Source organism: Schistocerca piceifrons, chromosome 1, assembly GCF_021461385.2.
Source record: "Schistocerca piceifrons isolate TAMUIC-IGC-003096 chromosome 1, iqSchPice1.1, whole genome shotgun sequence".
Classification (NCBI taxonomy): domain Eukaryota; kingdom Metazoa; phylum Arthropoda; class Insecta; order Orthoptera; family Acrididae; genus Schistocerca; species Schistocerca piceifrons.
The window spans coordinates 196,506,776-196,520,456 of NC_060138.1; positions in this window are offsets into that span (position 1 = coordinate 196,506,776).

A 13,681-nucleotide genomic window follows, 5' to 3' on the forward strand; every position below is an offset into this window, starting at 1 on the left:
GGAGCGGAGTCGACGTTCTAACTCATCCCAAAAGTGTTCCATTGGGTTCAGATCGAGAATATGGACAGGCTAGGCTGTTTCGGGAATGTTACTATCCACAAACCATTCTCTCGTAGATACTGCTATATGACCGGAAGCATTGTCATGCTGATACAATTATCGTCTCCGAAGCCTTTTTCTACTATACGCAGTTCACGATGCTGTGAAATGTGTTCATATCTTGTCACAATTAGCGTTTTCTTAGGTGAAATAAGAGGGCCACACCCTTACTACGAAAGACGTCTGCGTACTGTAACACTACCTCCAACGTGCTTCAGCGTGGGCAGTATAACTTCTCCAGGCATTCGCCAATCTGAACCCTTCCGTCAGATTTCCACAGGATACAACCACTGATTCGTTAGTCTAAATCCCTCGTTTCCAGTCATCCATTGTCTAGTGGCGTCACGGTTTACACCACCTCATGCGTCACTTAGCATTGGTTAAAAAAATGTATGATTTATGAGGACTCCCGTGGTCTACGGGAGCCGGCACGGTAGCTCAGCCTGTTCGGTCAGGGGGTTAGCTGCCCTCTGTAATAAAAAAAAAACTGAGTCAATCGACCAACAACGAACATAAAAGGATGTCTTACGACGTCCGCCCCGAGCAGATGCAACGAACAGAAGCGAACAAAATGAGATTAAAAAAAAAAAAAATATGGGTAGCGTCTTTGATTCATAATCAAAACGTCTTCGGTCTCGGGTTCGTTCACCGCCACTGCCTAAATTTTGATAAATAATCAGCATTGGCGGCCGAAGACTTCCGGCATAAGAAGTCAGCCTCATTCTGCCAACGGCCTTGTCAAAGAGGGCGGAGGAGCGAATAGAGGTTCATGGCACTCTCTTGTCCTAGGGGTGGGAAATTGCCCCTAAAGGCGGAAGAATCAGCAATGATCAACGACATGAGGATGCAGATGGCAATGGAAACCACTGCATTAAAGACACGTAACGTGTATCCACAGGACATGTGGCCTGTAATTGAAGAAGTGCCATGATGATCTCTCCATTGGCAAAAGATTCCGGAATAGTCCCCCATTCGGATCTCCGGGAGGGGACTGCCAAGGGGGAGGTTACCATGAGAAAAAGATTGAATAATCTACGAAAGGATAATGTTCTACGAGTCGGGGCGTGGAATGTCAGAATCTTGAACGTGGTAGGGAAACTAGAAAATCTGAAAAGGGAAATGCAAAGGCTCAATCTAGATATAGTAGGTGTCAGTGAAGTGAAGTGGAAGGAAGTCAAGGAATTCTGGTCAGATGAGTATCGGGTAATATCAACAGCAGCAGAAAATGGTATAACAGGTGTAGGATTCGTTATGAATAGGAAGGTAGGGCAGAGGGTGTGTTACTGTGAACAGTTCGGTGACCGGGTTGTTCTAATCAGAATCGACAGCAGACCAACACCGACAACGATAGTTCAGGTATACATGCCGACGTCGCAAGCTGAAGATGAACAGATAGAGAAAGTGTATGAGGATATTGAAAGGGTAATGCAGTATGTAAAGGGGGACGAAAATCTAATAGTCATGGGCGACTGGAATGCAGTTGTAGGGGAAGGAGTTAAAGAAAAGGTTACAGGAGAATATGGGCTTGGGACAAGGAATGAAAGAGGAGAAAGACTAATTGAGTTCTGTAACAAGTTTCAGCTAGTAATAGCGAATACCCTGTTCAAGAATCACAAGAGGAGAAGGTATACTTGGAAAAGGCCGGAAGATACGGGAAGATTTCAATTAGATTAAATCATGGTCAGACAGAGATTCCGAAATCAGATACTGGATTGTAAGGCGTACCCAGGAGCAGATATAGACTCAGATCACAATATAGTAGTGATGAAGAGTAGGCTGAAGTTCAAGACATTAGTGAGGAAGAATCAATACGCAAAGAAGTGGGATATGGAAGTACTAAGGAATGACGAGATACGTTTGAAGTTCTCTAACGCTATAGATACAGCAATAAGGAATAGCGCAGTAGGCAGTACAGTTGAAGAGGAATGGACATCTCTAAAAAGGGCCATCACAGAAGTTGGGAAGGAAAACATAGGTACAAAGAAGGTAGCTGCGAAGAAACCATGGGTAACAGAAGAAATACTTCAGTTGATTGATGAAAGGAGGAAGTACAAACATGTTCCGGGAAAATTAGGAATACAGAAATACAAGCCGCTGAGGAATGAAATAAATAGGAAGTGCAGGGAAGCTAAGACGAGATGGCTGCAGGAAAAATGTGAAGACATCGAAAAAGACATGATTGTCGGAAGGACAGACTCAGCATACAGGAAAGTCAAAACAACCTTTGGTGACATTAAAAGCAACGGTGGTAACATTAAGAGTGCAACGGGAATTCCACTGTTAAATGCAGAGGAGATAGCAGATAGGTGGAAAGAATACATTGAAAGCCTCTATGAGGGTGAAGATTTGTCTGATGTGATAGAAGAAGAAACAGGAGTCGATTTAGAACAGATAGGGGATATAGTATTAGAATCGGAATTTAAAAGAGCTTTGGAGGACTTACGGTCAAATAAGGCAGAAGGGATAGATAACATTCCATCAGAATTTCTAAAATCATTGGGGGAAGTGGCAACAAAACGACTAGTCACGTTGGTGTGTAGAATATATGAGTCTGGCGACATACCATCTGACTTTCGGAAAAGCATCATCCACACAATTCCGAAGACGGCAAGAGCTGACAAGTGCGAGAAATAACGCACAATCAGCTTAACAGCTCATGCATCGAAGCTGCTTACAAGAATAATATACAGAAGAATGGAAAAGAAAATTGAGAATGCGCTAGGTGACGATCAGTTTGGCTTTAGGAAAAGTAAAGGGACGAGAGAGGCAATTCTCACGTTACGGCTAATAATGGAAGCAAGGCTAAAGAAAAATCAAGACACTTTCATAGGATTTGTCGACCTGGAAAAAGCGTTCGACAATATAAAATGGTGCATACTGTTCGAGATTCTGAAAAAAGTAGTGGTAAGCTATAGGGAGAGACGGGTTATATACAATATGCACAACAACCAAGAGGGAATAATAAGAGTGGACGATCAAGAACGAAGTGCTCGTATTAAGAAGGGTGTAAGACGAGGTTGTAGCCTTTCGCCCCTACTCTTCAATCTGTACATCGAGGAATCAATGATGGAAATAAAAGAAAGGTTCAGGAGTGGAATTAAAATACAAGGTGAAAGGATATCAATGATACGATTCGCTGATGACATTGCTATCCTGGGTGAAAGTGAAGAAGAATTAAATGATCTGCTGAACGGAATGAACAGTCTAATGAGAACACAGTATGGTTTGAGAGTAAATCGGAGAAAGACGAAGGTAATGAGAAGTAGTAGAAATGAGAACAGCGAGAAACTTAACATCAGGATTGATGGTCACGAAGTCAATGAAGTTAAGGAATTCTGCTACCTAGGCAGTAAAATAACCAATGATGGACGGAGCAAGGAGGACATCGAAAGCAGACTCCCTATGGCAAAAACGGCATTTCTGGCCAAGAGAAGTCTACTAATATCAAATACCGGCCTTAATTTGAGGAAGAAATTTCTGAGGATGTACGTCTGGAGTACAGCATTGTATGGTAGTGAAACATGGACTGTGGGAAAACCGGAACAGAAGAGAATCGAAGCATTTGAGATGTGGTGCTATAGACGAATGTTGAAAATTAGGTGGTCTGATAAGGTAAGGAATGAGGAGGTTCTACGCAGAATCGGAGAGGAAAGGAATATGTGGAAAACACTGATAAGGAGAAGGGACAGGATGATAGGACATCTGCTAAGACATGAGGGAATGACTTCCATGGTACTAGAGGGAGCTGTAGAGGGCAAAAACTGTAGAGGAAGACAGAGATTGGAATACGTCAAGCAAATAATTGAGGACGTAGGTTGCAAGTGCTACTCTGAGATGAAGAGGTTAGCACCAAACCAGTCAGTAGACTGATGACCAAAAAAAGAAAATGATTTATGAGGAGGTGCTCGACCATTGCATCCCATTCACTTTAACTCCCCACGCACAGCCACTGTGCTAACTGGACAGCTGGTTGTATTTTGGAAATCACGAGTGATTGCTTCAGCTGATGTCATGAGATTTTTTACAGCCACACTCCGACGGACCCTCTCTGCGTGGTCTTTGATTAGCTTTGGTTGTTCCTTCGCGTTCCTACTTCACAGTCACTTTACGAACAATCGACTAGGGCGGCTTTAAAGGGCTGAAATGTGTGTGACTACAATGAGATTTTCTCTCTGCAGCGGAGTGTAGGCTGAACTCGGGACACTCCGCTGCAGAGTGAAAATCTCATTTTGGAAACATCCCCCAGGCTGTGGCTAAGCCATGTCTCCGCAATATCCTTTCTGTCAGGGGTGCTAGTTCTGCAAGGTTCGCAGGAGAGCTTCTGTGAAGTTTGGAAAGTAGGGGACGAGGTTCTGGCGGAAGTAAAGCTGTGAGGACCGGGTGTGAGTCGTGCTTGGGTAGCACAGACGGTAGAGCACTTGCCCGCTAAAGGCAAAGGCCCTGATGTGTGTGGCTATTTGTTACTTACGTCACAACCAACGATAACCTACTTTCAAAGTCACTGAGCTCTCCTAACCGACCCAATCGGCAATTATTCCTTCTCTACTGGCAACGCAATACTCCTTAACTCCTTTTACACTGGCGGGTTCGCCTATCACGACATCTAGTGGCAATTCCGCGTTATAGCGAGGGGCCCGGATACTTCTGGTCAGATAGCGTACTGATGAAAAAATTGCGCACAACAAATAAAATGTATCATTCTAGTAAAGCAGTTGATCTTTCTAAAACAATTGAAAAATCTTCATTCTAAGAGACGGAAGGCAAACGGGCTCAAAATTTGATTTTTATATTTTTATGTATTTGAAATGTCCGCTATTTTCTGTGTAAAACAGTTTTGGTTTCATATAAATACGACAATGTACTCGTGAGTTATGATGATTTTCCTGACGTTCTGTGCCATCTGACAAATTCTTTTTTTGCACCATGCAGAGATAATGCACAGGCTTCTGTTATTCCTAATACGCTATTCCCTGCTTCTATTTCTAAATTAGAATGCATTGGGCATGTCCAGAACAGAACAGGGTCCATGTTGACAAGATTATTCAAAGAAAAGTCAAAAACAGTACTGGAATAAGGTAAAACGACAGATGGTAAAGGTCGCCTGACAAACGTTGAAAACAATGGATTACAGAATTATTGTGGCTTGGTCATAAGAAGAAATGTTGGAAATTTAGAAAAAATGAAAAAATCTGTATGTGCTTTCTTTTTCGACAAGCTTTCCACAAATGAAAATCCTCAGCACTATCTTTGCCCGAATGATTCTGATACTTGGCGCAAGTACAGGAGAAGTGCAGTACATGACCACATATATACTTTAATTGCAGCAGTAATGAATGAAATTAAAGATATATTTAGAGATCTTTGTAAAGATACTTTGTTGAAGAAATGTCTTCACGGGAAATCGCAAAATTTAATTGAATGTGTGAATTTTGTCATTTGGACTCGTTACCGAAAACTGCATTTGTTCAGAATACAACCCTCAAATTTGGTGTTTACAATGCTGTTTCATGCTTCAGTGACGCTGCAACAAGAAAACTGGATGTTTTGGAAGTATTGGCCATAAAATCTAGTGGAAATACTGCAAAATCCTTGGTGCAAAAAGATGAAGAGAGAATCCACAAAGCAGAAGTTGCCAATTTAAAATGACCGTAACAAGGTAGACAGAAAAGAAGAGGGATCAAGAGAAGAAAAGAAAACCAGTATGATTCAGATGATGCTCAGTATGGTGCAGGAAAATATTAGTGGTAAGTAATTCTCACCAGTAACTATACTAAAATTGCAACATTAAACTTTAAATTGATTTTTCTCAAAATTACATTTTTTGACTCTCAGGTGCCATTATTTTCTAAAATAACTGGGTTGTAAATATGAAATTTGCGAAATTTGTACTCAGAATTGTAATATGTTATTACAAGTAAATTGAGACTCGCAAACTTAACAGAAACTGTTTTACAGTAATTAACGTATTGAAAAAAGGAAATTTTATTAGTGAGAATAAAAATTTTTTTCTTCAAATTCATAAGAGGTATTTTAGTCATTTTACTTTTGAATGCAGGCATACATGCTATATACATTCAGTAAAAATTTCACTGTGTTAACACTAATAGTTATCTTGAAAAGTGTACCAATTCAAAGTATGAAATAGCATTCGCAGAATAGAGATAAAAATTTCCGCTGTCTCCCCTTAATGTTTATGGCAGACAGTGATGGCCGACATTGCTTTTAGTATGATATGTAGTGAAGAACGTTTTTGTTTTTCCTCCTAAATCATTAATTGTACCTAAAAGAAAGAGGGCTGCAATTAAGAGGTGAGAAAATACCCATTTCCAGAAATTTTGTTTTTATCCTAGTCTCCCTTTGCATTTTCTTGCTTTGGGCCAAGGGAAGTCATTGATTATGACGTTTAGTCAAGTTTAGCAGCTCTGTCATGTTCTGTCTATTGAGATGGCTAAATTCGACAGTTCGCTTCCGTCCATACTCTGCGTCAAGTTTTATGTCAACTTTAACTTTTTGAAACTGTGTTCACAAGGTTCTGCTGTCGCTAGATTTAACATAAATTTCCTCAAAGCTAATTCAATGTTTCGATAAATGTCTGTCAACCCATTCATTAAAAGAAACCTTCAAAACGTCCAAAACCCTGTCCATGCTCTTCATCAGCTCTTTCACCTCGAACGTGACAGAGGCACATGTTTTAGTTTACAGAAATCGGAAGTCTTCGGTCAAATGGCATATTTGCTTCCGCGTATGGTACCCGACCTTGAACTCCTACACAACCGTATGGGGCAGCAAGGACTCGATTGTAGTTTGTGTGTGAGCTGAGCAGGAGCCTACAGTACCAACCGAGCGCTCTGTTGTCGCATGAACAATGTTAGCGATTTTCGTCTGTTACGTAGTAGTCGTTTGTTTATCTTTTCTATTTAAACGGAAGTATACTGTAGAAATGACGCAATGAGAACAGCTTGAGAACTCACTCAAAGCTATTTCTTAAACTGTGTTTCTTTCTGGTTGGTTTTCGAATTAGTATTTACGTCTCTTTAGTATCTGCGTCCTCTGCGTGCGTGTTTGTCACCACGCACTCGGTATGGCGCTGTCGGCACCCTGCACCTAATGTTCAACATCGCAGCCATTGACAAATATCGACTGCAATAGTGATCGAAACCTGGGATATCTCGTTACAAAGGGCGAACACGAACTACGTCAACAAAATTTCGCCAACATTCAGGGATATTTTCCGAGTATTTTGTTATAAGGGACCCGATAATGTAATTATAATTCATTCGGTTTGTTTCACAAGTTACCTTTATTTCCGTAGAAATTGTTTCGGACCTTTGAAAATGTTTGTAATATGCGTTCACCATATCGTGCAATACAAAACACAGAATAATGTAACAATCTGCAGATGCAAAAGTACTGTGACCTGATTGCCGATTTTTTTCTAAATTCAACAAATTCATACACTAGGTGCGTATCGATCAACTCTTCATCAGTAAACATTTCCACAGGCTGTGTATCACTGTTAATAGACAACCAACACCGCCGGAGAAACAACCAGGCGCCAGAACCGAGAAATACTAAATGAAGGCTTGTGGGTGATGAGTAAAGTGTGCACCGCGGGTACCGTCAATAAATGGGGCAAAAATTTCTTTCCATCGAAACGCTAGCACTGTTGTGCTGATCTTCCAGTGGAATACAAAGATGCAAGGGAGTAAGAAATCAAACGATATGCAGTTATTCTTTAATGAGACACCGGACACCAATACATTATGTGTCAGTCGGTAAATCTTTTAGAAATTACAAAGTCGTGCAAGTCTTCCAATTGCTGGCAGCTATTTCTTCACAGCTTCTTGAAACCCGTTGCCGTCTGAAAATACCGGTATTTTCTGAAAGAGATGACTGTCGATTGGAAACAGTTGTGTGCTGAATGAGGGATACTCGGAAACGTTGTATCCACAGAATTATAACGATTCCCTGGTGTCTTGCACAACGTGAGTACAAACGTTATACTGCTTAGCATAAATCCCTCGCTATTTATTTCTGATTGTTTTGCTTGAATATCTAGACAGTTTTGATATTGTCTGGCAGTAGGCGCCGCCACGGACAGTGTGCTGTTGAGGAAAAAATAATACACCTCAAGTGTTTCCTTCCTGTGTCACAATTTATCCAGAAAAACAAAAAAGAGTTACCGTCACAATTCCTTGGCATGAACTTTAACTTTTGCTTGGCTGATTGATTTGGGGGAGAGAACCAAAGAGCGAGGTCATCCATCGGTGCCATCGGATTAGGGAAGGGTGGGTAAGGAAGTCGGCTGTGCTGTTGCAGAGGAACCATCCCGGCATTTGCCTCGAGAGATTTAGGAAAATTAATTTTTGTAGTAATTATTGTTAGTATGTATGGCACCATTCCATAGACTGCCATCAGGTGTCGTTACAAAATTAAATGCGCTCGTGACGCTGTTAGAATTAGCATGGCACTTTTGAATCCGCTTGTAAATGAGGTCATGTGGGTTGTAGAACATTATGTGTGCAACAGAGAAAATTCCAGTTCCGCCCACTGACAAAAAAACAAATTTTACTTCCTACGTATACTATTTTTACTTGTCAAATAACTCATGTGGTTTTAAATGCAGATCTTGCAAGCGGTCTGCATCCTATGTAGAACTTTTTAAGAGATTGTAACCTAGGAATGTAATTGAGTATATTTACAGAGACAGCTTCTGTAACAGTTAATGAAAATCGTCATGTAACCAAAAGTTTACATAACAATATCACTTCACAACCATTAGTGTATTAATACTAATCCTTACTTTTTGGCCGAGCGGTTCTAGGCGCTACAGTCTGGAACCGTGCGACCCCTACGGTCGCCGGTTCGAATCCTGCGTCGGGCATGGATGTGTGTGATGTCCTTAGGTTAGTTAGGTTTAAGTAGTTCTGAGTTCTAGGGGACTGATGACCTCAGATGTTAAGTCCCATAGTGCTCGGAGCCTTACCTTTGCTCCCTTACTAATCTAAAATAATTGTACCGGTTGCCAGTTACCATGATGTATTATTATTATGTCCTCTTTTTAAAATCATCACCGTACCGTATACGTAACAAGGATGTGACTGTATGGTATGTGACGAAACGCCAGTAAGAAAATGTATACGCTTTGCCCCACATTGCGTACGCAGGTCTTGAATTGCACCGCGTTCATCTAACATATGTTTTTCGCTTGAAAAGATTCTTTGTCCCACATGGATCGCAAATTACAGTAAATATGCGAATCAAATACAATGGTTCTGTAAATGAAAGAACTACTTCATCAGTTCCTGGATCGCCGCCATCTTCTACAGCGACGATGTCGAATTTGATTCTACACTCCTGGAAATGGAAAAAAGAACACATTGACACCGGTGTGTCAGACCCACCATACTTGCTCCGGACACTGCGAGAGGGCTGTACAAGCAATGATCACACGCACGGCACAGCGGACACACCAGGAACCGCGGTGTTGGCCGTCGAATGGCGCTAGCTGCGCAGCATTTGTGCACCGCCGCCGTCAGTGTCAGCCAGTTTGCCGTGGCATACGGAGCTCCATCGCAGTCTTTAACACTGGTAGCATGCCGCGACAGCGTGGACGTGAACCGTATGTGCAGTTGACGGACTTTGAGCGAGGGCGTATAGTGGGCATGCGGGAGGCCGGGTGGACGTACCGCCGAATTGCTCAACACGTGGGGCGTGAGGTCTCCACAGTACATCGATGTTGTCGCCAGTGGTCGGCGGAAGGTGCTCGTGCCCGTCGACCTGGGACCGGACCGCAGCGACGCACGGATGCACGCCAACACCGTAGGATCCTACGCAGTGCCGTAGGGGACCGCACCGCCACTTCTCAGCAAATTAGGGACACTGTTGCTCCTGGGGTATCGGCGATGACCATTCGCAACCGTCTCCATGAAGCTGGGCTACGGTCCCGCACACTGTTAGGCCGTCTTCCGCTCACGCCCCAACATCGTGCAGCCCGCCTCCAGTGGTGTCGCGACAGGCGTGAATGGAGGGACGAATGGAGACGTGTCGTCTTCAGCGATGAGAGTCGCTTCTGCCTTGGTGCCAATGATGGTCGTATGCGTGTTTGGCGCCGTGCAGGTGAGCGCCACAATCAGGACTGCATCCGACCGAGGCACACAGGGCCAACACCCGGCATCATGGTGTGGGGAGCGATCTCCTACACTGGCCGTACACCACTGGTGATCGTCGAGGGGACACTGAATAGTGCACGGTACATCCAAACCGTCATCGAACCCATCGTTCTACCATTCCTAGACCGGCAAGGGAACTTGCTGTTCCAACAGGACAATGCACGTCCGCATGTATCCCGTGCCACCCAACGTGCTCTAGAAGGTGTAAGTCAACTACCCTGGCCAGCAAGATCTCCGGATCTGTCCCCCATTGAGCATGTTTGGGACTGGATGAAGCGTCGTCTCACGCGGTCTGCACGTCCAGCACGAACGCTGGTCCAACTGAGGCGCCAGGTGGAAATGGCATGGCAAGCCGTTCCACAGGACTACATCCAGCATCTCTACGATCGTCTCCATGTGAGAATAGGAGCCTACATTGCTCCGAAAGGTGGATATACACTGTACTAGTGCCGACATTGTGCATGCTCTGTTGCCTGTGTCTACGTGCCTGTGGTTCTGTCAGTGTGATCATGTGATGTATCTGACCACAGGAATGTGTCAATAAAGTTTCCCCTTCCTGGGACAATGAATTCACGGTGTTCTTATTTCAATTTCCAGGAGTGTATATTTTCTCATTTTTCTGGTATTTCTAAATATTCTCAAGCACATTCCATGAGTCTCTGCAGCGCCACTGCTTCTTCACGCTTCCTAGAACGAACTAGTGATTCATCTGTAGTGGCATCACTGTAAACAATATTTTGAAGTCTTGGGAAAAAGAGATAAGAGACGCAGCAGTGTCTGTTTCGCAGTGCAGGTTGCAAATATCCATCAGTATCGTCTCTAGAAAATTCTGTTCAGTGGGACTTACTATAAGGCTAAAAGCAATGGGAAGGATTTTGCCATTAATGATGGGTCGGATATGATGCACAAAAATTGCGGTCAGAAGTGACGTATAGTGCGAGTATAGACATGATATCTTCGCGCTCTATTGCAAACAAGTGTGTAGCATAATATAAGCACGTCGAAAGGTAACAAACTTTAAAAGTGGGGTCATAATCAGTGCAAGACGTATGGGTCACAGAATGTGGGAATTTATAAAAGAATTCGAGGCCAACAGGATCTAGTGTCGATCTTCAGCGTAACCAGTTGCACAAGACAATCGCAAGTGTTTTGACGAACTGACGTCACGACACATTCGCGGAGCAATAAGGAACGACTGATTATCTACAGTGAGTCAGCCGACGATTTGAATGTGGGGAGTGAAACCCATTTTTAGCGGGGCTATGCATAGACAAATGCAACACATACGCTGAAGTGTTTCAGGTTGTCTTGGGCTGCATGGTGGTCTGTTATACTTCACCTCAACCACCGAACACATAAATAAGTTGCCATCTCAACACTCTTTTATATACAATGAATGTCGCTTACTGAATATTCGGCCGCCGTTACGTATTATTAATCAGGGTCCAGCTAGTCTGTGCTCTGAATCTGTGTACCTTCATCCTCCAGCTTGGCTCATTAGCTTCTCTTTCTCATTCACTCAACCATATAAATAAGAAATGAGATTCAATTTACCTTCTTAAGGAGTACTTATAAATGGTGGAAAAATCGAAATTTTTTATGACTTTATTAAATTCTATAGTCTTTCGTGATTACATTGCTATATGCATTATAGGGTTTCAAATGAAAAATGACCGATATGTACCAAATTTTAAAGTTACAGTCACGTAAGCTACGCCCCCTTTATTTCTGTTACAGAAACCAGTATTATTTCGAAAAGAACTGTAAACTTTCTGTTTCCAGCGATTATATGTATGATACATTGTATATGTTGGTAACAGTGTAGGTTTCTAGTGTCTGTAAATGATTATCTTTGCTAGCATTTACTTCTGTTTCGATGAAGCAGTTTCTTCACGTGTTACTGAATGTTTGTTGCCCAAGTGCTACATACGTTTGTGGAAGTACTTATCCTTTAGTGTGCAAGAAATACGAACTGTTCCACGCATCAAGAAATTCAATAAAAGGAAATTACGTGGTAACCAGGTCACAAACAAAGCAAGCCACACTGTTGAAAGTAATCTATGTATCAGTTCTTCAGGGAAGAAACTCCCGCATGACACGCCTCCTGGTGATTCAAATTTTTGTGTTAACAATGATGCTGTTTGTAGTGGATTTGTTGTTGATGATGTGGGCATCTTATCTTCTTTGATACAGGAAGTAGAAAAACGTAAACGATGTGATGATGTAGTCAGTCTGAAAATAACTGAACGACAATGTAGCAGGAAGGGTTTAGCGTCAAAATTAGTTGTTCTGTGTAGGTCCTGCAAGAAATCTACCTCGGAAATGACTTCGAACATTGTGCATAATTCATATGATGTGAATTGGAAGTTAGTGTATGCAATGTGTGCAATGAGAAAAGGAAGAAAGGCTGCTCAAACGTTTTGTGATTTGATGGACCTTCCTCCTCTTGCCAGTAGGTTCAGCAGGTACATAAAAAGACTTTTAGGTTCCTTGACGGTTGTGTGTAAAGCATCTATCAAACGTGCAGTAGACGAAACTGTAATTATTAGTGGAACCAGGGACACTGCTGTTGACTTGATGGGACACGGCAACGTTGAGGACATCATTCCTTGAGTGGTGTTGTAAGTGCCACTTCTCTGGAGAAAGGAAAAGTTGTTGATGTTGAGTGCTTATCTAAGTACTGCCACACCTGCCATTTTAACACATACTGAACATCATTGTTCTAAGAATTATGGTGGTTACGGTGGAGGTACAGAGTGTGATGGAGCTCTAAAAATATTTCAGAGGTCGGTGCCCGTTTATAACGTTAGATATAAGAAGTACCTAGGCGATGAGAACTCTAAAGCTTTCAATAAAATTAATGATTTCAATGTTTATGGTGATTCCTTGGTAACAAATTTGGAGTGTTGTGGACACGGCGAAAGAGGATGGGTGCTAGACTGAGGAAGCTACGAAGAGAAATGAAAGTTGCTACCTGATGGAAAATCTCTGTCCGGCCGAGGCAGATTGACAGAAACTGAAATAGACTTTCTTCAGAGTTATTATGGACCGGCCATTAGACGAACTGCACCTCGGAATGATATTACAGCAATGACAAAAGCTGTATGGGCCACCTGCTTTCATAAGTTGTCCACAGATGACCACCCTGTTCACAGACTTTGCCCTGAAGGAGCAGATTTTTGGTGTGAGAACCTTTGTGATATCCGTGTCTTTGTACTCTAAATGCACTAACGTCATTATTAATTTACTCTTCGTGACATGTGATTAGCGCTGAGACAGTTCTGAAGTTTGTACATTATAATTTGATAGCTGTGTCAGATTAATAAATTAATTAATTAATATTTGCCTACCATGAAGTCATTACCATAGTAAATGGTGAGGGCAAGGTATCCTTAACTTATGTCAAGAAT